This window comes from Pinus tabuliformis, chromosome 7 (assembly GCF_031772625.1).
Source record: "Pinus tabuliformis cultivar Carrire ecotype Pingquan chromosome 7, CPIR1, whole genome shotgun sequence".
NCBI classification, from domain to species: Eukaryota; Viridiplantae; Streptophyta; class Pinopsida; order Pinales; family Pinaceae; genus Pinus; species Pinus tabuliformis.
The window spans coordinates 521,416,496-521,443,449 of NC_142293.1; the positions used below are offsets into that span (position 1 = coordinate 521,416,496).

The following is a 26,954-nucleotide window of genomic DNA, read 5'->3' on the forward strand; positions in this document are numbered from 1 at the left end:
TTATGCATGTGGATGAGTGAGATATCTAGTGAATCTAATGGTTATCTTCATTATGTTAGTGAAGGAACGTGGTAGGAATTGCATTTTGTCTATTGCTTAGAAGTTATCTTATTATGGAACTGATGGAAATTTATTATGCATGTGATTAATTGAGTTAATGGCCCTTATAAAGTTATGCATGCATATGGTAATTAGGATTATTAGTGTTGAGGAAGTTATTCACATGAGATATAGATGCATGTAGAACCATTAGGAAGTAAGTTCTATGTATATATCCAATGGTTGAAGATATCGATACCATGCATGTCACAAGAGGTTTGATGGCTGCATGTTATAGCTCCTCCTTCCTTCTAATTGTGGTTGTGTTTATAAAATCGTTTGAGGATGATGAGATAATGTGTCTATGGTCTAAGGTTACTTCCTAAATGTGATGTAGCAGCCCAACTAGGAGAAAGGAACATGAATCTTAATTATACCTGAGAAAGATTTTAATATTTAGGGGATTGTGGGCTATTTTCCAGGTAGGTCATGGAGGTATGTTACAGAAATGGGCTCGTATAGTTCCAAAATTACAAGGTTTGAAGCTCACACACGTGTCTAGAGTTTTGGTTTTCAATCACAAGCTTGGAACAAGCAATTTTTGGCTATAACCACAGGCACACAGGTTCATGCATGCAGTTGGAGGGTTTCAGCTGCATGCACATCACTCTCTACATACAGTTAGGACCTAAGGTTTGGTTTTATCACTTGACCACAAATTTCCTTAGTTGATTGCATACAGTGACAGTTGATCGAAGATAGTGATAGGTGACCGCAAGCTTCTAAAGTAGGGTTTTGGTTATTATCTTTGTTGGGTTCAACTTATGGATGTTGATTAGTTGATTTTGTTGGATAACATTATGGTTGAAGATATGGATGATTGTACTCTCTTTTTCTTAATCATTCAATGAAAATCTAATAAGAAGAAGAATTTGAAAGGGTTTTCCCTGTAGTGGTTTTTCCCTGGTCTTCGACCAACCCTGTTTTCTCTATGTGTGAATGATTTTCTTTTATTGTTCCTTTATGTTCCACTACATTGATGATGATGTTGCTCTTTCTATATAATTTCATAAGTTAATAAACAATGTTGTAAAAATGAATAATGATATGATGTTATGGGGTGAATTTAATATGCAAATGAAGAAATGAAATTATCTAAAGCAAAGAAAAATATAACCCTAAGAAAAATTTAATGTGGTATCAGAGTTGGGATGAAGAAAATTCATTTAAGATCACCCCTATGAAGACACCTTTGTTGGAAGCAAGAGAAGATGGTGGATACCTAAAAGAATGGTATGGTTTGAAGGAAACCCTAGGAAATTTTTGTATTAGGTTTTGATGGATATTATGAGGTTAGGATTTGGGAGAAACATTGGATTATGACAAAGATCTGATCCAGAAAATCTAGCATGATCAATGTGAAGATGTTCTAGCACTTATGACATATTTGATGTAGCCCCTAATGGTATAGTCTCAATTAGGCCTTGGTTATTGATGAAGTTGGTTGAAATATATTGAAGGCAACCAATTTTATATGGAAAATGGATAGTCACGACTCTTTAAGGCTGGGTTAAGAGGGAGATGATAACATGTCATTGAATACAAGTACTCTTTTGAGTTGTGTTACTTCTTTATGTATTTAATTTTGTTTAATATTTATTGATTTTATTATTACTTATACTTCTTGCATGTATATGTGAGTATTTGGAGACATCTAACCTCTTGATGAGATGTGATAAGTGGATCCTTCTTGAGATTCATTTGAGGTGTAGGATATCACATCTGTCTTTGACTGTCAGTTCATCAAAATCCAAAGGTTGATTTTGTGCTTGAAAATCATAGACTACTTGCTACATTTCATAGATATTTTCAACCTCTGATCATCCATTCCAATGATTCAAGACTACCATTCTTTGTGAAAAACAATATTTCTACCTTATGTCAAAAAGAGGTATCAATTCACTTGTAACAAACACATTCTCTACAACCTAGGAACCAAGGTTTGTTTGTTTATTCACATAAATTAGAATCGATACTTAGCTTTTTGTTGCTTAGGAAAGCTTCCTTTTACGCTTTGGCCCAAATGTATCTTGGAAATCCTCTATGTCCAGAAGATGCACCCTTGTTTTCTTTTGGTGATCATTTAATAACAATAATGGAAGTTTCCTTTCCTTTAAAATCACATTATGGGCTGCAACACTAAATTTACTATGTTTTTCAAATAATAGGTTGCAAACATATTATCTCAAGATATATAGTACAAAATAAATTGCATAGATTCAAGCAACTTTATGTAGAAGCACAAAATATGTCCTTTACTGATCTCTCTCGGATAATTTTACTAATGAGATGTTGACACCCATACTAGATTTAACACTTTTGAACACAGCTTCCCATGTAAGAGCCTACTCATCATCACCACCACCACCACCACCACCACCATGATTTTTCAATTCCCTTGGGCTCTCATGTGTTGCTTTAACATCATCATTTGTATTATTTATATTAATTTCATCATGTGAAGCAATGTTGTGATCTTTATTATCCTCCCTCCTTTCATATTCATGACTAAAGAAGCTCTTCTGCACTGGAACATTTCTCAACTACTTATTAGCAACAACATTTGCTATAGCCTTGCTTATTTCATTGTTTTCCTTTCCTTCAGTTAAGTTTTCCATATCATCATTCACAGGATGGGCTTCAAATGAAACCTTGATAAATTTACTATCATTTGCTTTAGGAAGATGGATAAAGAAAGGAATGCAACCCCTCTCCAATGAAAACCATCTTTGCAGCTATCATTAGGTTAGGTTCCCCACCCTTCAAAAGCTTGCCTGATATCTTGCACAATTGACAGGGGAAGTCATTGTCATATGTCCAATCCTACAATTTGTAGGCTCTTTTGAGGTAATCCCTTTTCACTCGACAAGAACCTCACCAATCTATTTAGATGCATCCTATAGATTTGTAACGTGAACAACTCCCTTGAGCACACTATTTGTTTCAGATTTATGATTGTGGTAAACAACCCCAGGACAGTCAATTAAGAAGATGCACTTTGTAAGAGTGATATACTGCCATACTTTTGTTTCACCTGGTATAGGTAATACTTTTCACACATTTTTGGTTCACAAAGTATTGATTACGGATGATTTCCCAACATTAGGATATCCAATGAAGCCAACTGATATTGCCTGCTTGTCATTCTTCATATGTGAAAACTACCAAAGAACTGAAAGAAGTGAACCTTTTCCAAATGAGTTTTGCATGGAAAGAAAGAGTAGGATACTCTCGTGAGAACACATGAAGCCACCCTTTTGTAGCCAAGCAAGAACAAGGTAACACTTTTTCAGTAAAAGGATGATAAGCTCATACTTGCAATTTTATTTCAAATGTTTTTCCAGGTGGTGACACCTTGTACCCTAAGTGTCCCTGGCATCTAAGACCATTTTCCCCACATATGACCTCTCCGATGCTCCAACATGTGTTTCTCTTGCATGACAACTTTTTATAGGTTCACATAAATCATTCTTCTTGCACTATGATATGCCCACACATTCAAAAACAACTCCAGAACCCTACAGTAACAATGTTGATCCTCCATCTTTTAGGAAATCAACTCTTTTCACCCTAGCACTAGGGTTTAACCCTATTTTGTTTGGCACATTTTTTATTTGCAGATTGAGACTTATCCCACATCTATTATGGGAAAGGATTAATTAGTGTTTATATACACTAGTGTATATGCAATACATCGATCAATTGAACACAATATGCTCCTCCCTTGTGAACTCCTCGGTGGCTTCTCTTTCGCTTGGCTTTGGCTTAGCACTTGTGTTGGTATTCAACCTTAGACTTGGTGTTGGCTTGTGGTTTTGATGTGGAGATGGGCCCACAGCCATATTTTTTTTGATAAAAATTATAAAATTATGTCATAAGCCTAAGAAGAAAAAATAGGCTGTAAAAGACAAAGTGAGCTTGAAAGTCTACATACCAAACTAAGTAGTCCGAGGGCATAATTGGGTCTATACAAGTGTTGACTGTGCTGGAAATCCATCAACCAAGGGGATATCCCCGATATGAAGTTCTAACTAAACCTCACACCATTTGGTGTAGGAGTCCCATCTGGGATAAAGGCTCGGTTTCCATATACTTAGAGATTTTCCTTGGCTCTTGCTATCAACACATGAGAGTGTTACGCTGGTATCTTCAAACAGCAAGGTAAGTGTGCTTGGTAAGTGCATAACATAACTATGTCAAGGTTCTCTTAATGCAAAAGGGGGGAGAGTAAAGTGAGCCTCTAAGTGATAGGTAGTAGTACCACCCAGGAAGAGACACAGGTGAACCAGAAAGGGTCTGTCCAGCATCCAGTGGAATAGTTCACAATGGACACAATAATCATTAAAACCAAAGTACATGGGAATACTCATCCACCATCCAACAAAGTAGTCCAAAACGGATGTGACGTTCATTATAACCAGTAAGAAAGGAAGGTTTTTCTAGTATCGTACGGAGTAGTCCACAAGGATGAGACAATAGTGATAACCAATAAAACACATTCCCAACAAGGTAAGTACTAAAACAACCGAAATAGTTCAACTATCTTAGTACATGTGAAACAAACATGAATTACAAATGCCGAAAGAATAGACTTACAAACATCCATAAGACATGCATGAAAACATGTTGGCCTGAACATGCTTTTGTATTAATCAAAAGTTCCAAGACACATATGTACATCATACATCACTAGTCTGAGTTGTGGGACATTGGAGCCACTCGTTGCTCCTCAAAGAACTAACTAAAAACTCTCTATGCTTCGTGGGAGGATCCAAGGTGAAAATTCCTTACTCATATAATGGGAGGGGTATATATATCCAAGGGTGATGCATGACCCTTGTGACTCTTGGACTACCCTCATGACCATTCAAATTCCTACTAATTTTCAACTGACATGACTCTTCATCTTCATCGTGTGTCTATTGGACTTTCACTTTACATTAAATTTGGTTACAATAGATATGTCCCATAGTAGTGATGTGGCCTTGAAAACACATGACACAATTTGACATGACACTGCTAACATGGACTGGCTAGTTGTGGTGGCAATGTTAAGCTGTTGTTGCTGCTAAGTGATGGATGTGTTCTTGGATGTGCTTTGTCTTCACCTCTGCATGGATTGATGTTGTGGGGTCTTCAATGGTATTGGTCTTGTAAGATGGTTACATGCATGTGTTCCTTTCAGTTGAGCTTCTTTTGTCCATCAAACTGCAAGTAACTTCTAGCATGTTCACTCCTTCTTCATCTCGTTCATCATCTCACCATGATCTATCAGTGTACTTGTTCCTACAATTCACTCATGACAGGACGACACTAAATCCAAAACCTCCTAGTCTAAGAAGATGCATTTTTTTCCATCGTCTAGGCCTGGGACAGATGACAGGCTGGGAAGACTCCGCAGTTTCAGGATGCTCCTTCAGGATGCAAGGTAGACTGGGTAGTTGTGGGCACATCTACGCATTTTTAGGATGCAAGGAAATCTGGACAACTGAGATGCTTGAGGGACAAAATTGTGCATTTTATGGAGACAATGGGTTTCGCTTGAGGGAAGGACACTAGAGGAAACCATTGTGCAGTTTTGGATGCCAAGGGAGGCTAGGATTTTTGTGCATTTCACAGTTCCAATAGGCAAGGGAAGAGCTTGGGGGTTGCAGATGCAAAGTGCGCAGTTCAGGAAAGCTAGATGAGGCTAGGTTGCTAGGGAAACTCTAAAATTTGGATAAGTGTGGTATCAGTGGAACTGATGTTAACAGTGATAGAACTTGACTATGATCACACAATTGAACACTTAGTGATACAACATAGACCATTCATAACATATAACACATACTTCACTTAATGCAACAACCTTTGTGGAAGCTTACAACAAGTGTGGCTTTGATGATAGACTTTAGGAGGATAAAGATGAAAATTGTGTAAGAGTGTGTGAAATGAGTGTGAAACATGTATATGTGGTGAGGAGAACCCATTTTCACAAATATTTACCCTTGAAGCAAAACAAACTTCCCTTTGCCTGACAAGCGATAATCCCCATACCCAAAGATGACACATACTATGTAAAGATAAAAGCATGAACAACTCTTAATATCAAAGAGGGGATCTTGAGATCATAAACTTAACCATAAGTGACTAAGGAACGATCGATCACAGGATCCACAGTAGGCTCCGAAATTTGAGTACAAGCCAAAATTTTGGAGGGTGTTGCAGCCGCTACAACACTTGGCAACACACTGGTTGAATTCCAGCTTCTCTGCCTTGGTTCATTCAGTGTAGGGAATTGGTCCATAAGGGATTATTTGTTCATTGTGCATATTACTTTGGCTTACCCACTTACCCCATGGGCAGAAATGATCCTCTTTGTACCTACTCGGTTGAACACAGCATAATATTTAGCCAGATCATAGTGTTTCGAATTGGGAAGGGTAGTTTAGCTTGCGAGCTTAAGATTTTTAGAGCATAGTTTTTCATATTTGGTGTTTCTTCACTTCTAGCAGGCCTAGAAAGTACCCCAGTGGAGTCACGCACAAACACAAGCATTTCACCACTGCCAACGAGCCTGGACAGTACTCCAGTGGAGTTGCCTGCTTCACCTCTCTATGTGGAAGCTTTTCTCTTCTTTCGCCTTTATTTAATTTTGAAAGAGAAATGTGCATCAGAACTTATCTATTTTTGGGGTGGAAGAGGGATCCTGACTTATTGAGAGCAAGAGAGGTTGTTCCTTTAGAGAAGCATGTAAATACCTCTGATTCAGGTTTTCTTAGATATCATTTTTGGGATTCAACTGCGTTAAGTAAGTCATTCAAACGTAAGACCATTTCCATGAGAGGTAGTCGTAACTGACTAATTTCTCATAATTTTTGAATAGGTCACTTAGCACTCATTGCATCGGGTGATGCTCACAGGGGTGAAGAAGTGGGATTGAAACTAGTGAAATGTGGAGAACGAATCACATAGCATCAATCATCACTTCCGGGGCTTGCACCCGGTAACCAGGACTTCCCAGGAGGTCACCCATCCCAGAACTCCTCTGGCTCAAGCGCGCTTAACTGTGGAGTTTTTCCCACAATCAAGCCCACTTAGCTTGCTACCCCATTTGCAAAACCTTAGCAAGTATTGTGCCTCATGAACCATTCAAGTAGAGATCCCTTGACTCTTTTTGAATTTAAGTATGGGGGATTTACGCAGTGCATTATATTAGATATCATTTTTGGGATTCAACTGCGTTAAGTAAGTCATTCAAACGTATGACCATTTCCATGAGAGGTAGTCGTAACTGACTAATTTCTCATAATTTTTGAATAGGTCACTTAGCACTCATTGCATCGGGTGATGCTCACAGGGGTGAAGAAGTGGGATTGAAACTAGTGAAATGTGGAGAACGAATCACATAGCATCAATCATCACTTCCAGGGCTTGCACCTGGTAACCAGGACTTCCCAGGAGGTCACCCATCCCAGAACTCCTCTGGCTCAAGCGCGCTTAACTATGGAGTTTTTCCCACAATCAAGCCCACTTAGCTTGCTACCCCATTTGCAAAACCTTAGCAAGTATTGTGCCTCATGAACCATTCAAGTAGAGATCCCTTGACTCTTTTTGAATTTAAGTATGGGGGATTTACGCAGTGCATTATATTAGATATCATTTTTGGGATTCAACTGCGTTAAGTAAGTCATTCAAACGTATGACCATTTCCATGAGAGGTAGTCGTAACTGACTAATTTCTCATAATTTTTGAATAGGTCACTTAGCACTCTTTTAGATTTTCCCCTTCTCTATTTCTACTAGTTGGATAAGCTTGCACACACCAAAGTAGAAAAATGAGTATAGGCATGAGGTTCCCAGACTGGACACAGACTCGTGGTTAGACCAAACCTCTCCTTACAAATGGATCTTATTTTCTGTCAAGACTTCATCAACCAGAAGTTGTAACTAAACAAAAAGAATATAGCCACATAACTAGCCAAGGGTTGCAGAATGACAAGACTCTTTGAACTTCAGCCACATACACATTCAGAAGCCAGGGTGCAGGTCCAGGCACAACACTTATTCGCGTAGTGAAAGCAAAAGGAAAACTGAACAAGGAAGGAAAAAAAACAAAAAGAAAGAAGACACAAAACCAAGAAACCAAAATTGAAAGATAAGAGAACAAAATGATTAAAGAGATAATTATATGAAAACAAAGTAATAAAACTAGAATGAACTACCGAGAATGAGTGCAAGATGAGTGCAAGGAAAGGAAAACTAAGATGCAACTAATCATACTCCTATCTTAATAGCTAAACATTCGGGGTTACGTGTAATGAAATTTCTAATGAAGCCACCATAGTCATTCTCGACCTGCATCCACAAAGATGCAAATGATTAAAACAAATAAAAAGTGATGTGCAACAGAAAATACAAAAACTTGAAACTTGCACACGGGAAGGAAGGTCTTGCCTGTGGTCAGAAAGACATGTCACAACCACTACTTTTACCCAATCCACATGCTTACCTCTTTGATGGATACCACTTTTCAACAAACCTGGGAAGCCTCTTATGACTGTGTCTACATCTGCACCGAGCTTCTTAGCAAGCACGAGGAAGGATTGAAACTTGCTGTCTGCAACAGAGCTTGCCAAGTAAAATTGTTCCAGCCATTTAGCGATTGGATTGTGAAATCCATGATGGTCGTCTTGAAAGCTTCGTGATCTTTGAAAATGTGAATTTTGGATTCGAGAAGTAGGATCACGATGGGAATCTTGTGAAGAAAAATAGATATGATCATCCTTAGTGGTCATGCCAATATAGTGAGGACCTGCCATAACCATTAGCGAAGGTTGAAGTGCCTCACCTTCTTGACGAAAGTCTGAAGAGAGAGATGTTAAGCAATGAAGATCAGAGCACACGAAGCAACTGTCATTGGATGTGCTAATGGGAAAATGATAAATTGAATGACAGTCACCCAAGATAGAGAATTGTTCAGACGAACTGATTGAGACATCAGATTCCCAGTTTGTAATGAACAAAGAAAAATCCATTTGAACAATCTTGCGAATGATCTAAACAATCGATGGCAAGTTCGTTGTGAGCTAGATATGATGGACCACCTTCCGACAACTAGTGATGAATTGCACAAGTATCATAGTGATCACAAGAATTTAAAAAGGATGCTAGAACCGTGAATGCATGAAACAAGTTGAGGCATGGTGAATGGAGAGGAACTTGATTTGTGTGATAGCTTGTGTATTCATCAACACCCAGGGATATTTTTGGAGTGATGAGCGAATATATTTGCAGTACAAGATTTGCAAGAAGACCACGGAGTTGACCATGAAGGGGGGAATTTGATAAGTATGATTGCTGGCAAAGTTAGTGTTTGGGATGATCAACTTCACAATCCCATCATTTCATGAGAGAATTGCATGAAGGCAGATGCGTTGTAATAGATTTGTGAATTTGGTCATAAGTGAAAATTTGAAAATTTGAGAGATCATACTGGGAATACCAAACATTACTTACATGGGAATTCAAATTGAGTGCAACCATGCAGATAGACAGATTGTGTGATAGAAACCATATATGATTTATTTTAGGGGGCTTACTAGAGTCATGAGATCTTGACACAACCATCAATGGACGTTGAAGTGCCTCAACTCCCTGGTAGGTCTCAAAACTTTCCAGAATTGTAGAAACACATTTTGAAGCTTGAACCAGATCATACATGGCTTGAGGGTGGTTGTTGTTGCTAATTTCAAAACTGCTCTCCAGATGGCAACCATCTCTATCACCATATTTTTTAGCTTCAACGACAACCAGATTACTCAATTGAAGAGGCTCTTCTGATGGTACGTCCAAAGATAAATGAATTGGTGATATCTCATGAACACGCTTATTTGACGAGTTATCTTCATGAAAAAGAAGAGATGTTGAGGGGTGGGAAGAGTCTTCTACAATTTTAATGTTTTCAACTTCATCATGGAAAACCTCACCGCCTTGTGTCAATCGAGGAGATAATTCATCGAATGAACAAGCAAGAGAATATGGAGTATCTATGCCTCATGTAGATGCATTGTGAATGGTAGGATGCAAGGGGAAGTGAGGTGAAGAGGAAGCTTCGATATGGACGTCTTCTTTGACCAAAGAACATTCTAGATATGAATTAGAATCTTCATGAGAAATTGGAATATCACATGATGTGATTGGGCATTTGTCACGTCATAAATTCATGGAGTTATCATCATTGGGATGACTACCTCCCAAGGCTAGGGATTGATTGAAAGAATTGATTGTACAAGATGTTCCATCAAGATTAGCAGATTGAGAATCGTTCAAGAATGGAAGCTCATTGTTTTGATGCAAACAATTTTGAAACATAGAGGGAAGATTGATAGTGTCCTCACCTTTATGATCCTCTGCCTGTGTATTGTGACTGCTTTGCACCTCATCGTAATTTGGACAGGCAACTTGAGATTTAAGGGAATGTGAACAATTGGCTGGTGAAGCAGATTGATCAAGTGAGTCATGGTACAAGGAGTCATGTCTTGTAGATGATAGAGGATGGCAAAGATGCATATCAGATTCGAGACTTGAGTTATGAATGGTGACATCCTCTTGTGGAATGGAGGAGTGGGTCTACGTTGTAGGCTTCCTGAGCCATTATATAATTTCCTCCATTGAGGTGGGAGATGGATGAGAAGATGGGTTAGGGAATTGATGCACAAATTTCTCAACTTCATGATCACTGCAAGGGGGAACCAATGTCGGGACTGGAAAAGGAGGAGGATAAGGAACAAATGGGGTGGTGGTATCCTCCTCTATAATCTAAGGTTCCTCATAATCTACAAGATTTGGAGAAGAAGGGAAATCAGGAGGTTCACCATATTAGGAGACATGAACCAAGCATCTAAACTCTTGTCTCAAGAAACCTGAGTTCAAAATTTTTTCAGGAATTTCGCAACAAAGGTGAAGGAACCGATCAGAAAATTGCTCAACTAATTCATCAGTCTCCATTCTTAAACAAAATATTTTTTCATAGACATCCCGATGGCTATACTTATCGAAAGATTTCATCATCAACTCAGTAAGCTGACCAAATGAATCGATAGAAGCAATAGGTGATGCATGACACCAGTGTTCAACACGACCTTCGAATGTGAGGGTGAGTAATATAGCCTAGACACCTTTGGACTTTATTTGGTGACGATAAAAAGAGTCATAACTTGAAGCACATGCACATGAAAAGACAGTTCACCCTCACCATTGAACTTCAACTTGGACAGGTCATGGATAACTTCCACAGGGATGGTACAACTAGGCTTTTTAGAAAAACATCTCAGGATTATGATTTCAAGAAGAATCATTTTAGAATAAGATATTCAAACTAGACTCTACGGGTGCAACCTATCATCTGGCCCTCCTTCTAGCGCCATTTTGTTGATGGTGCTGGAAATTTGTCAACCAAGGGGATCTCCTTGATATGAAGTCCCAACTAGACCTCACACCATTTGGTGTAGGAGTCCCATCCGGTATAAAGGCCCAGTATCCATATACTTAGAGATCTGTCTTGGATCTAGCTATCATCACATGACAGTGTTACATTGGTATCTTCAAATAGCATGGTAAGTGTGCCTGGTGAGTGCGTAACATAATTGTGTCAAGGTTCTCTTACTAAAAAAGGGGGGGGAGAGTAAAGTGAGCCTCTAAGTGAGAGGTAGTAGTACCACCCTGGAAGAGACACACATGAACCAAAAAGTTTTGTCCAACATCTAGCAGAATAGTCCACAACAGACGCGAAAGACATTAAAACCAAAGTACACGGGAATAGTCGTCCACCATCTAGCAGAGTAGTCCACAACAGATGTGATGGTCATTATAATTAGTAAGCGAGGGAGGTATGTCTAGTATCATGCAGGGTAGTCCACAAGGATGAGATAACAGTGATAACCAATACAACACATTCCCAACAAGCTAAGTACTAAAAAAACTGAAATAGTTCAACTATCTTAGTACATGTGAAATGAACATGAATTACAAATGCTGAAAGAATATTCTTACAAACATCCACAATACATGCATGAAAACATGTTGATGTGAACATGATTTTGCATTAACCAAAAGTTCCAAGGCACATATGTACATCATACATCACTAGCCCCAATAGTGGGACATTAGATCCACTCCCCGCTCCTTAAAGAATTGACTGAAAACTCTCTATGCTTCGTGGGAGGAGCCGCGGTGAAAATTCATTGATCATACAATGGGAGGGGTATGCATAGCCAAGGGTGATGCTTTACCCTTGTGTCTCTTGGACTACCCTCATGACCATTCAACTTCCTATGACTTTTCAACTGACATGACTCTTCATCTTCGTTGTGTGTTCGTTGGAATTTCACTTTACATTACATTCGGTTACAACAGATATGGTCCATAGTAGTGATGAGGCCTAGACAACTCATGATACAACTTGACATGACATTGTTGACATGGAATAGCTAGCTATGGTGGTAATGTCAAGTTGTTGTTGTTGTTGAGTGATGGATGCGTTCTTGGATGTGCTTTGTCTTCACCTTCACATGACTTGATGTTGTGGGGTCTTCAATGGTCTTGGTCTTGTAATATGGTTACATGCATGTGTTCCTTTCGCTTGAGCTTCTTTCATCTATCCAATTACAAGTAAGTCTTCTAGCATGTTCACTCTTTCTTCATCTTGTTCATCGTCTCACCATGATCTATTAGTCTACCTGTTCCTACAATTCACTCATGATGGGACGACATTAAATATAAAAAATCCTAGTCTAAGACGATGCATTGTTTTCCATGGTCTGGGCCTAGGAAAGATGACAGACTGGGAAGAGGGCTCAGTAATTGTGCACTGTGCATTTCTAGGTGACAGGGAGGGATACTGGTCACTAAGACTGCGCAAAACGTAGCTCAGGCTTAGATGAGGAACTCTGGGGCACAATCTTCACTGTTAGGGAAAATTGCACAGAGGCCACTGGGAGACAGGATCGCACAGTTGAGATAGCTAGTGGCAGTTGCAAGGTGGGACCCTAGGGGGCACCTCTGCATAGTTTTCTTAGGAATACAAGACATGGCAACAGAGGGACTAGAGAGGACAATTTTGTGCAATTTATAAGAGCAGTGAGTCCCAATTGAGGGAGGTCACTGGGAGGAAATATCTACACAGTTATGGAGGGAAAAGCAAGTTCATATCTCTATGCATTATGGGGTTCTAATAGGTAGGGATGAGGCTTGATGACTAATCTTGCGAAGTGTGCATTTCAGGTTGGGATTTGAGGCAATTTCTACACAATTTGCTCCCCTCTGGGATTGTGCAGTGCAACTGACCCAGAGGATAGACTCAAGAACTACATAGTTCTAGGAAACAGAGCAGCACCACTAAGGGTTGAGACGATGCAGTGTAGCTTAGTCGAAGTCTGGTAAGATGGGGTTGTCTGGTCGGAAGGATTTTCAGAAAAATGGCTAAGTGTGGGAGGCAAGTGAACTTGTGAGGACTCAACATTTTTATCACACACTTAACATACTTCGACAACATGGAAACATAGACCACAAAAACAACAAAAAGAAAAAGCATTGCCTGTGTGAGACTTTCTAGAGTTAAAAGCAACAAGTGTGACACTTGGGATAGACCATTGGATGACCGCGACGACACTTGTGCGATAGTGCTTACAACTTTATGTATGAGTGTGATAGGTGTTTACATGGCTAGAACAACTTGTATACACAAATACCAACCTTCATGGTCACCAGAACGGTTTGAAAACATGACATAACAACCCAACATGTCAAAAGATGACAATTGATCCAATAAGCAAAAGGGAGCAAGACACGTAGAGGAAACACCTAGAATGACTTTCAGTGCTTGCAACCATGCATGCCATTGAAGACAAAATGATATGAAAATGATAAGCAATCCTTCAATCTACACTAAGAGGTGTATTTTAAAATATGTGCTTTATTTTCCATACCTACCCTCCAAAGGGTTATGCATCAAATTGCGTCTTCATGCGGTCTCCATCTTCTATCATACCTTGGTTTCTATGGTCTACTTATCTTTCTTCTCAGCTCCTTGAGAGTCATCTAGCATGTCATCTTTCTTCATGGCCCATGAGAGACACAATTGTGCAGTTTCAGTGGGCAGTGACTACTACGAGATGAGGCCCTGGGAGGACACACCTGCGCAATTTCAAGATGCAAGGCATACTGGGAAGTTGTGGGACACATCTGCATAGTTTTAGGATGCAAGGAAAATTGGGCGACTAAGATTTTTGAGGGACAAAACTGCATAGTTTCTAGAGACATTGGCTTCTAGCTGAGGGAAGGACACTGGAGGAAACCATTGTGCAATTTTGGATGCCAAGGGAGGATGGGATTTCTATGCATTATGCAGTTCCAACAGGTAAGGGAAAAGCTTGATGGTTGTAGATGCGAAGTGCGCAGTTATGAAAAGTTGGATGAGGCTAGGTTTCTAGGGAAACTCCAAAATTGGGCTAAGTGTGGGATCAATGGAACCGATGTGAAAAGTGATGAACTTGATTATGATCACACACTTGAACACTTAGTGATACAACATAGAACATCCAGAACATATAACACATACTTCGCTTAATGCAACAACCTTTGTGGCAGTTTACAACAAGTGTGGCTTCAATGATAGAATTTGGGAGGATAAAGGAAACACTTGTGTAAGAGTGCATGAAATGAGTGTGAAACATGTCTATGTGGTGAGGACAATCCATCCTCACAAATATTTCCCCTTGAAGCAAAACAAACTTCCCTTTGCATGACAAGCGATAATCCCCATGCCCAAAGATGACACATACTATATAAAGATAAAAGCATGAATGACTCTTAAGATCAAAGAGGGGAGCTTGAGATCATCAACTTACCCATAAGTGACTAAGAAACTATGGATCACATGATCCACAATAGGCTTTGAAATTTTAGTATAGGCCAAAATTTTGGAGGGTGTGCAACCGCTACAACAACAAGAAAAAACTTTTTCTTAGAGACTAATATTTTTTTTGCAAAATTTATCATGTGATAATGTTGGCTCCAATTGGGGATGATGTCCCCCCTATGGGGCACAGAAAAACCGCAACTCCCATTCCTGTCCATTCAATAGTTCTCACACCACTCAACCTGCAATTTGTGACCTGTCCTGAAACTCAAACCTATATCTGAGTGCTTGATTCAAGCAACATAAAAATGCCAATAAATCCAATCAATCAGATGACTATTAAATAGAATCTTGTTGATACTTTCTTCAAAAAGAAAGAAAATCTTGAAAGATAGCAACTCAAACTTCCAACTGAAGAGACCCCAATGATCCAAGAATGCTCCAAAATTAGCTTTTCCTGATGATTCTAATTGATTGTTCAAAGGATCTTGAAAAACAAGAAATATAACCCCATTTTGAAGATCAACAAAAACACAAGCACTCTTTTTATTAATAACTACAACATGTCCCTATTTTATACCTTCATTTTCAACATCATGGAATATATGGCAACAAATTGTTCGACCTTCTCATCATCAAGGTAAAGGACAGGTTTTGTATATTCTTGTAAATATTCAATTGAATTTTCATCTTGAATAAAAGAAATATTTACAAATGGCTCTTCAGGGTTCTCAATCAAAGTGTTGTTTCGACATTTTAAAATTTCTGAAGTTGTCAACTCCAAGGATGAAGACTCATGAATAAATGGTGTATCATTTGGGGAGTTTAAAACCAGATTCTCTTCAATGAATGGTTCACAAAGGGCTCTCTCTCAATGGATTTTCAATCAATCACAGTTTAGGGTTTTAGGCTAGGTATGACGATCAAGAAATTGGTTTTAAATTTGTGGTTGCAAGGTAAAGGAGAGGTTCTTTAGGCATGGAGTCTGTTTGATGAAAGTGAACAATCTCTAGTTATAGAGCAATTTGATGACAAGGGCAAGGTAATCAGACTTATGGATGTTTGAATCTATTGTAGCATATGATAGAGGAATTAAGGAGCGTAGCCCATTAAACATAGAGCATCTCAGGGATGAATTCTATGCTTAACTTTAGAAGAAAAGCATTGACATTATCTGAAAGGAATGAAATAGAGAATCTATCTTGGATGAATTCTGCATATAATATTCATTCAAATAATGGAAAAAGAAAATGTTTTATGAATAACTTAGAGAAGAACACATAAACACTAAAATAAAAACATCACTAGTAGCTAATGACACAGGAATCCTTGAGAAAAAGAGCTTTGTACTTATGTATTGATCACTTGTATTGAAACTCCATAGTTTTTCAAATCAAAAGAAAAATCTATCTTTTACTCCACCCTCAACAACCCTTTGTTTATTACAAATCATAACTTAAATACGAATTAAATCATCCTATCTATTCCTATTTATTGGGAATGAGAAACAAATAAAAAACTAAAATGATTTCAAAGAAGGTGCATAAGGTTTCAATTTGGAAAAATTTATGGTCACAAAGTTGCTATGACATATTCTTCATGTGCCAAGTGTTCTTTGAATATATGGAGGTGTTTATTCTATGGAGATATTGTTGGTTGGAAAAAATACTACCAAGACTTCCTCCTATGTTCTTTGAAAGTTGGATTCTTGTTAGTTTTCTATTGGATGAAATTTGGAATGATAATGACCAATATGGTAAATTGTTGGATGATGTCCAAATTGATTAAAGTCTGCCCTGAAGACTTCTATAAATATGGAGGTGATCTACCAATTATGTCTTATTCCTTCACTTGTCTTTATCCTTGATTTCCTAAGGATACTAGATCTAATTTGTGTTAAGGATCTGGGATGCTCTTCCACATGTTAACTAATTGCCCAAAAAATGCCCTGCAAATTTGGAACTTTCCCTCATCTACTGATTTTGTGCCAAATATAGGATCTCTGTTATCACATTTGTCTTTGACTGCCAGCTCATCAAAATCCAAAGGTTGATTTTGTGCTCAGAAATCATAGAGTACTTCCTACATTTCATAGACATTCTCAACCTTTGATCATCCATTCCAATGATTCAATACTACCATTCTTTGTGAAAAACAATATTTGTACCTTATGTCAAAAAGAGGTATCAATTCACTTGCAGCAAATACATTCTTTGTAACCTAGGAATCAAGGTTTTTTTGTTTATTCACATCAATTCGAATTGATGCTTGACATTTTGTTTCTTAGGCAAGCTTCCTTTTACGCTTTGGCCTAAATGCATCTTGGAAAGCCTCTGCGTCTAGAAGATGCACCCTTGTTTACTTTTGGTGATCATTTGACAATGATAATGGAAGTTTCCTTTCCTTTAAAATCACATTATGGGTTGCAATACTAATTTTACTATGTTTTTCAAATAACATGTTGCAAGCATATTATCTCAATATATATAGTACAAAATAAATTGCATAACTTCAACCAAATTTTTGTAGAAGCACAAAATTTGTCTTTTACTGATCGCTCTTGGATAATTTTACTGATGAGTTGTTGACACCCATACTATCTTTAACACTTTCTAACACAACTTCCCATGTAAGGGCATGCTCATCATCATCATCATCACCACCATGATCTATCAAATCCCTTGGGCTCTCTTGTGTTGCTTTAAAATCATCATTTGTATTATTTATATTTGTTTCATCATGTGAAGAAATATCATGATCTTTATTATCCTCCCTCCTTTCATCTTCATGACTAAAGAATCTCTTCTACCCTAGAACATTTCTCAACTGCTAATTAGAAACAACATTTGCTATAGCCTTGGCTATTTCATTGTTTTCCTTTCCCTCAGTTAAGTTTTCCATATCATCGTTCACTGGATGGGCTTCACCTGAAACCTTGATAAATTTAATATCGTTTTCTTCAGGAGGAGGGACAAAGAAAGGAATGTGGCCCCTCTCCAATGAAAACCATATTTGCAGTTGGCATTAGGTTAGGTTCCCCACCCTTCAAAAGCTTTCCTGATATCTTACACAATTGATAGAGGAAGTCATTTTCATATGTCCAATCCTGCACCTTGTAGGCTCTTTTGAGGTAATCCTTTTTCACTCAATGAAGAACCTCACCAATGTGTTCAGAGTCATCCTATAGATTTGCAACATGAACCACTCCCTTGAGCACAATATCATTTCAGAGTCATGGTTGTGGTAAACAACCCTAGGGCAATCAATTAAGAAGATGGGCTTTGTAAGAGTGATATACTTCCATACTTTTGTCTCACCTGGTATAGGTGCTACTTTGCACACATTTCTGGTTCGCAAAGTATTGATTATGGATGATTTCCCAACATTAGGATATCCAATGAAGCCAACTAATATTTCTTGCTTGTCATTATTCATACGTGCAAACTGCCAAAGAATTGAAAGAAGTGAACCCTTCCCAAATGAGTTTTTGATGCTCTCATGGAAAGCAAGAGTAGGATACTCTTATGAGAGCAAATGAAGCCACCCTTTTGTAGCCTAAGTGGGAACAAGGTCACACTTGTTCAGTAAAAGGATGAGATACTCATGCTTGCAATTTTCTTTCAAATGTTTTTCCAGGTGGTGACACCTTGTACCCTGTGGGTCCTTGGCATCCAATGCCACTTTTCCCACATATGACCTCTCCAATGCTCCAACATGTGTTTCTCTTGCATTCTTCATTGTGTTTCTCCAATAGTAAATGGCAAAGAAATACATTTTATTTTCTTTTTACTTTCAGAGATAACCATCCAGCCATGGTATTGCCTACAGACTTCAGCAAAAAATACCTATCTATAACAAATTTTTGGTAGCAGCAATGACTTACCTTCAAATCCATAAATTCAAATTAGGGTATTACTTTCTCTTTTTTCATGCATACTTTTTCCCCATAGGAAAACCTGGGATTGTGCAGATATTCGATGAGGCTCTTGTCTAGTTATTATGCAATTGACTTTCTTTACAAAGACATCTTGAATTAGGAAAAAGTTTAATTAAGCATTATGCTTCCACAATATAGGATACCAGAACTACATTGGTTCTTGATTCACATTAAATTTAGGATTATACGGAAAGTCATGAAAGACATGGCTAGAATTTTTTTTTTTATAAGATATGCCATCATGAAGAACCTATTGGTCCTCGAAAAATTGACTAACTGAAAATATAACTCAATAAGAATGATATCAGCCCAGTCAAATATACAATATTTTATGTATGTGTGATAAAGCATATAGAGGATGCATTTTGGAACATTTTTTGTAGTTTCTCGACCCATCATGCAGGCACAAAGCCAACAAAAGTCCATAAATGGTTATTTAAATAAAGAAATATAAAGAACAGAAAGATCGGAAGGAACCTAAGAATTTGGAAAAATGAATTCTCCAATAATGTTAGCCTCGCCTGCCTCTAACTCTAGGAAACTATTTTCTTCTGGCAATTTTAAATGCATATTAGGTTCTAGTAGATTGAATATCCATTTGAATGCCTTCGAATTCAGAGGGATATTTTTCGTTCGTAGCACAATTGCTCTTGTTCTTGAATCAAAATTGTTTGCGCACAAATGAACAATTATTCTAAAATCAAAAAATTTTGGAACACATGCATCATTTGCCAATCCGCTAGTCCAAATCTTGTTTTTGTACTTCTCTTCCATTGGAAGATTCACATATTTTTCATATGCAGTTGACTAGTGAAATTTCTACTCGATAGGAGAAATTGAATTAATCGTATCAGTGCAAATAACTTCTCTTCTTCCTCTATTAGCCATTTTCATTTTGTAGTTGAAACACTCTCAAAATCAATAACATTCTCAATGTTGGTTAACTGCAAAACTTTTTAGTTCCCTATATAATCACTTGTTCTTCCTACTACAAGTGTGAAATCAGTTGTTACTATTGCAAGTGTGAAATTTGTTATATGAGACATTTTCAATAAATAGAAATTGAATATACCAAAGCTAACACTTATGAAAACTAATGAAAATAAATCTCGAAATTCCAAAACCATCTTCTCCACTTATTATGCACCTTGCTTCTACCTTAATATGTATTCTTTGTGATGATGAAAACTAGCTTATAGGATGTCAATAATTACTCTCAATCCAAGGTATTTTCTCAGTTATCTCTATTACGAAGAGCTTTCATTGTTTTGTCCATCCCCACTACCATATCGTTGTTGATTTTTATTTATGAATAATCATATACACATATTTGAAAAAGTTCAAAGACACATGAAACTTTGTGCAATCATTGGAAAATACCTTTTCCTCTTATTTGTTAACCATATCGTGTCTTTGTTCTCAAATATGTAATCTACTATCTATTTGTTCAAGGCAAGTTATCCCTAAATAAAGTTTAGCTGAAAAAATAATTGCACTTAAAAAGAGTTCATGAATGTATGGAAAAAGTGTCACATCAAATGGAAGTATGCAAAGAAGATGAGTGAAGCGGAGAAAATGTACTAATAAAGGAAAATTAAAAAAAACAACAACATTTCCACATATTCCACACAACACTTGTGCAAATTTCACATCTTCTGCACATGTGAAACCATAAATTAGCTTAAGGTATGATAATACAATGAGAAAATTTAAATTATCCAAAAAAAACAAATGATTAAATATTTAAGAATAGTCATACCTCAAAAGTATATATGATTCCTAAATCTACGGTCCTTATCGCTTTGTAACAATTAAATTAATTACTTATCCATTTTGGATTCCACATGAGAACGAACAAACAAATGTTTCATTTCAACCTATACGAAATAGGTAAGATTTATAAGAACCTATTGTATTACATTGTAATTGTCAGCAAAGTTTAATGCTCCAAAAGAAAATCAATAGCTTATGCAAGATTAGAATCACACAAAGTGTATCCAAGCATGAACTGCATCATGAACACTCTAATACGAATGTGAAATATGAATATGACATTGTTGAACAGGAAAATTTGTCCAAATGTGATAAAAAAATTGTCTTATTACTGGAAATACAATTTATGGTTACTTATTGCAATTGTTGGAGTGCATGTACTCTAATAATTTTTTACTTCGTTTGCTATTTGAATTGATTTGAATATTGAACTCTCCAATAAGTATAAAAGGTGTGAATTGTTTCTTTTCTATAGTTATTTCTTGAATGTTTTTTGAAACAGATACAAGTGGTGCAACATATACATTTATTATGCATATTCGACATTGGATGTATACTTCTAACAAAACAAGTTTGACTCTATTATTGCAAATGTTTTTCATTGATATGATTTATACGTTTTCTTGTATGTAAGTACTCCATGAATACAATTTGATATGTTGAAATCGAATTTCCAAAATTCATTATTTGACGTGGGAAAGTTTAGATGCATTTCTTGGATACAAAGCATCATAGCATTCATTAGATCTTCATCACGCACAACGTCATTAACATGAGCATGTAGACTTCTTAAAGAGAGAGTCCATACAGGTTGGTAGAATTTTTTTTATGATTGTGGAAAAACATGTGAACAATTTTCTGAAACCAACGTTTCGGACTAGCTTGGTGAGTCCATCATCAGGGCAATGTGATTTGTATTTTGAGAAGAGAGAGCATGAAATCATGGAGCTATTAATAGTTAATTGAAAATTATTTGATGTCTTCTTTTATTGTCGGCTTTTAATTGACTCACTGATTGATAATTATTTATTATTTAATTTATTTAGTTATTTATTTGTTTATTATTATTATTATTATTATTATTATTTTAATTATTTTTTATTTTTTTATTTTAATTATTTTTTTATTTGTTTGTTTTTTAATTAATTAATTTATTTTTATTTATTTATTTATTTATTTTTTTAGATTCTATGTTATATATTTAAGTTTTTTGCTATGTATTAAATGTTTTACAAGTAATGTATATAATTTAAAGTACTAGTTTGAAGGATTATTTAAGTTGTCTTATGTAGACTTCTTGTATTCAAAGTGGCAATCATTAAATTATTTTCATTTGCTATTGGCTTGTGTATGTATTCTGATTTCCATGATGCTTCAGTTCTTAAGCATTTCATTTCTTCTAATATTTTCTTATTCACATAAAAGTTATTTTCTGTTAGTTTCTGAAGAAGATACAATGGTTCCATGGTTCTAACACATGACAATGTTGTGTAAACTAGTCCATGTGTGAACTCGGATCAAATGCAAGTTCATTCAACGTTAAACCCTATGATTGATGAATTGTTCTAGCACAAGCTAACTGTATTGAAAATTGTTTCCGCACTACAGTTTAAAACCTCTTGCTATGACATGTCAATGATTTTGCAACACATAATATTGGAGTCAAATTCGATGAAATGATTTTTTCATATATTTCATGATTCTTGTTTCTTTGTAGTTTACCAATTTTTAGATTTAGAAAAATATATCCATAATATATCAACATTTTTCCTACTTTTTATATTTTTTTGTATATTCCATCTACACCATTAACAAGGCCATCCTATGTATTATAGTTTTTTGCATATAGCTCAATGAGAACATTGCTTTTGATCAAGATTCTTGAGGGTAATCTCATTGTTTTCTCATATGCTACATAACTTATTTCCTTATTTTCATACTCGTCAATCGCATCAAGAACTATTAGCTCTTCCTTTACATGTAACAACATTTTCTTGTTATGCTTATGTACATCCTTGTTCTTGTAAAATAGATATGGAAACAATGGATCTAGTGGAGAAATTCTATAGCACTTATCGTTTATATATTCTATGCCTTCATCAAATTTTTTATTCACTTGCATTCTGTTAAGGATTTCAACAAATTTATTTTCTTTTTGACACATTGTGGTATGTAATTCATAGCATTTTACTTTTTCTTTCCATAAATCATATGTTTTTTTTCTCCTTTGCTAAAATTGGTTGCTAAAAAATTAGAGAATTTTTTATCAGTTGCACTTGGAACAAGTCACTTGAAAATATTACTTCAATATTTCCAAAATAAGCCAACAGAGTATGCTTTATTTTCGATAAATGTTTGTCAACTTGGTATAATAATGTTGCACCTATCAAAGGTGCCTCATTAATAATCATAACACAAAGTTGTTCACAATGTTTTGTTAATGTCCTAACTTTGTACCTTCAAGAGAATGATATTCTGATTTGTTAAATGGTAAATGAAATGTAAAATGCAACACTACACCACACACATTGAACACCATCTTCCCTGTATATGCTATTATGATCCCTTTTATCTGAACTGGGTCATATTCCTATATTTTGTACATGTGGATTAGAGATTGGAATAATTCTATCACAGTAAATGTTTTTCCAATGCCCACACTACTTATTACAAGTATGTACAATGGTCATTCTGGATTTTTTTTCCATCACTATTTCTTTGACTATTTTTCCTTGTTTTGGGTTGAGCATTCTCATTATTTTTTTGAATTCTACTCCTAGTATATGTGGCTATTTTACAACTTGATAAGGTCTCTCAACCATTGATTTTTCATTTCTAGCCTTTTACAAATATTAAAAATCTGATTCGATATCATATTCTTGATAAAAATTTTCATTGTATATTTATTTATATGGAGGTATATCTCTTTCAAACAATTTTCTCTCTCTGTTTTCAAGCTCAGTTGTTATGCTATCAATATCAGTCCACATTGTCATTATTTTGTTTGTGAACTTTTATTCATTGCATTTTATGATTTCTTTAAATAATAGATATGCATTTTCCCAAGTCAAATATTGCTCTCTTCAATACGATATGAGACATATAACATGAATCGTTCTTTGTAAGATTTATCGGGATCAATATGTTTATTATACTTTATGTATCTTATAATGTATGGTCTCTCATCCTCCTCTTGTATTACCATGTAGTGTATAGCACAATGCAAATTCCACTAAGCATACATGTTCAATGTTTTTTGGTCATTGTACATAGCGGTCGATAATTGATAAACATGCTATGTTTTTTGAATCATCTGGTTCACGCTCCAGATCTTTTGGTTTTTTTAGTAAAATCATTTGATCATCTATTGTTGAAGTATTAATAAAGATAGATTTTCTTTAACTAGTATTGAGTGGCAATGACAACACTATATACACAACTTATTGTGCATACATTTGTTGTAAGTTCAATAAAGATTTCCCAATTCTCGCAATTATTTCTATAATATCACCGTCAGTTTCTTAACATCATTTCATATATGTTTAAACATCAACGTTATTGTTTTATCTAGCTTTGTCATATATGAACTATAATAAGTAATTGTAGCATATGATTCAAGTACAAATTGAGCATCAGTATTTTCACCCCAGATTGATGGAATATGTTGAGAAAATCTATTAGCCCATATTTCTGTTAGCTCTCTTTACAATAAAATTATTCTTTATTTCAGAGTACATTTAATTGCATGGATGTAATCATATTATCTTATACCTAATTCCTCAAGAAAAATATCAATGTAGTGTATCCAATATCGTTCTTGTATCCTCTTTCGTTTTTGCATTGTCGAATTCCATAAGCTCAAGTATTTTCATCTTTCGCATTGGTGGAATTGGAAAATTGAACTTGCAATGCATTTGTTTTCCTTTCCTACAAGTTTTTGTATGATGATGATGTTGAATAGTTTTTAGATTTGCAAGTAGTTTACTTGAATCACAACAAGAGCACTTGTCAACAAAACTTTCAATTTCAATGTTTCTACTTGTTCCATAGATAGGAGCATTTTTTATCCATAACAATCCATGTTCATGTTGGCTTCCTCGATTTTGGAATTAAGTACTTGGACTCAGGTAAAATTAATTGGTGTAGAGCATTCATTCTACTTTTATAATATCGTACACAAGTAATGGGGTCATTTCTAATCAAGGTATCAATATCATCTTCCTCTACTTCATTTTTAGTTGACGATTTTTTCTCTTGATGTATTTGTTACAAAGCCTTTACTAAAGGCTCCCATATATTTCAGCATTGTTAAACAAGACAAAGAAAGTTAGTGGACCCAATTGTCAGATCATTTCATATAAGTTCTTAGACAAATGCAAAAAAGTTCAATGATGTTTGTCTTCGTCTAAGATCCATATACCTAATGTTCAATGCCATAATGTGTTTCAAATTTTCTTTTGTTCTAACATCTTTAACTGTTATCTTTTTTCCTTTTAATTGTCATTTTCTTATATGGATCCAAATACAACTGAATACTTGACTCAGGATGTTACACAATATTTTGTCACACTTACTGTTCCACATCCTGAAGTGCCAAAATGTTGACAACTGTGAAGTGTATTCATCATGGAAGACATACAAAAACATCCTTGAACAATAGAATAAAAAGTGCCCTGAGTCAATTCTGGAGAAGTTTGACTGAAACCCTAAATTTCAGGACCAACTCTCTTTACTCCACTGCCAGCCCATGTTGATGGTAGGTTGCATACTACTGACCTAGCGCTGCCAGGGTGGGTTTTGATATGAAAACCCGTGTTGAACCTCTTCTGGCAGGTTTCACCAAAATCGAGGAGAAGCTTTGCATGCTAGAAACTTTGAGGACAAGGAGTTGGATGTTGTTGGGTAGAGATATGGTCGAGATCTTCCATTTGGAGCTCTTGATCCTATATTTAAGGGCCTTCCCCTTGAGATGTGGACCTTCCTCCCTCTTTTGTGGATCCCTAACTCCCTTTCCCTTCCTATAAATCTGATCCCTTCCATCCCCAAATGGTTGGTCATTGATTGCATGCATTCCCATGCTGAGATTATACCCAAATGTTGCCCATTTAGCTAGGAGGAGTGCTTAAGAGTCTTGGCTTGGACTTGGAAATCCATTACAAAGGAGGTCTCCAACATCAAGGAAATGGTTGTATGATTCCCTTTTTTATTCATTAATAGATACATCTGGTGTTCACTTTCCATAAATATCTAAATATTTATTCATTTAGCCTGATGTTCATTGATCTGTCAAGTAGTTTATGTTTGATATATACTATGTATGCTCTTGTATCTCTTGTTATCTTTTGATCTCTCTTGTAGGTATTCGGACACGAGGAATAGCGAGGAGTGAGCCTGAAAGCTAAGGGATTGATATCATCATCAAAGTTTGAGCGCTTAGCATCAAAGCGAGGTAGGTTTCTCTCTCTCTTTGCATTTTTCAACATAATGTAGGAAAGTCTACACTAGTTTGTCAGGTTTGTTGCTAGACCCACTCATTGGGCTAGAGAGATCACTTTTGTCCGTAGAATGGATTTATCTTCACAATAGAGTATAATTCACATTATTTTGTAAAACAAGTTTGTTATATGATACGCAAAAACATGATCTTGATGCAAAACTTCCCATCAAGCAATATCGTGATATGTAAAGTTTTTTGTAACATTGTCTGGTCACTTTTTCTTGTAAAACAATGTCAGAAATATCATCTCTTCTGAATATCTATCTTTGAATATGCCAAAAGGCCTACATCCTTCACTAGGAGAAATGTTTATTTGATTATTATGAAGATCATAAATACTATATGAATCACTAAATCCATGTAATAGTTTCTTTGTAATTGACTCTTCATCATAGTGATCATTATCATCATTGCTTTATGTATTTGTCTCACATGCATATGCATCCTTGTTTTCATCAAAGACTTGTTTCTAGTCTTCCTCTATTTTGACATTCTCTAGTTTATAAAGTGGAGTTTTACGTAATCATATTAATGAATTCATGAATTTATGAACATGTATTCACCCAACAATAAATATGCTTTTAAACATTAGACATGTTTTAATTCCCAGAGCCAATGTACTAGATTCATTTATGTCACGAGGAAGTGTAATTTGAATTTGAGATGTGATGTAAGATACAATGATTATTCCATCAATCAATGCCAATTGTGGTTTTCTAAAATGCTTCCCAAGTTCTCGTATTTGCAAA

General features: G+C 36.1%; 2 pseudogenes; both read right to left on the bottom strand.

Annotated features, from left to right (window-relative positions):
* Window positions 1-2,354: 2,354 nt before the first annotated feature.
* On the bottom strand, window positions 2,355-3,488 carry LOC149248357 (nuclear/nucleolar GTPase 2 pseudogene; annotated as a pseudogene).
* Window positions 3,489-17,545: 14,057 nt separating this feature from the next.
* On the bottom strand, window positions 17,546-18,736 carry LOC149248358 (nuclear/nucleolar GTPase 2-like; annotated as a pseudogene).
* Between the last annotated feature and the right edge of the window lie 8,218 nt (window positions 18,737-26,954).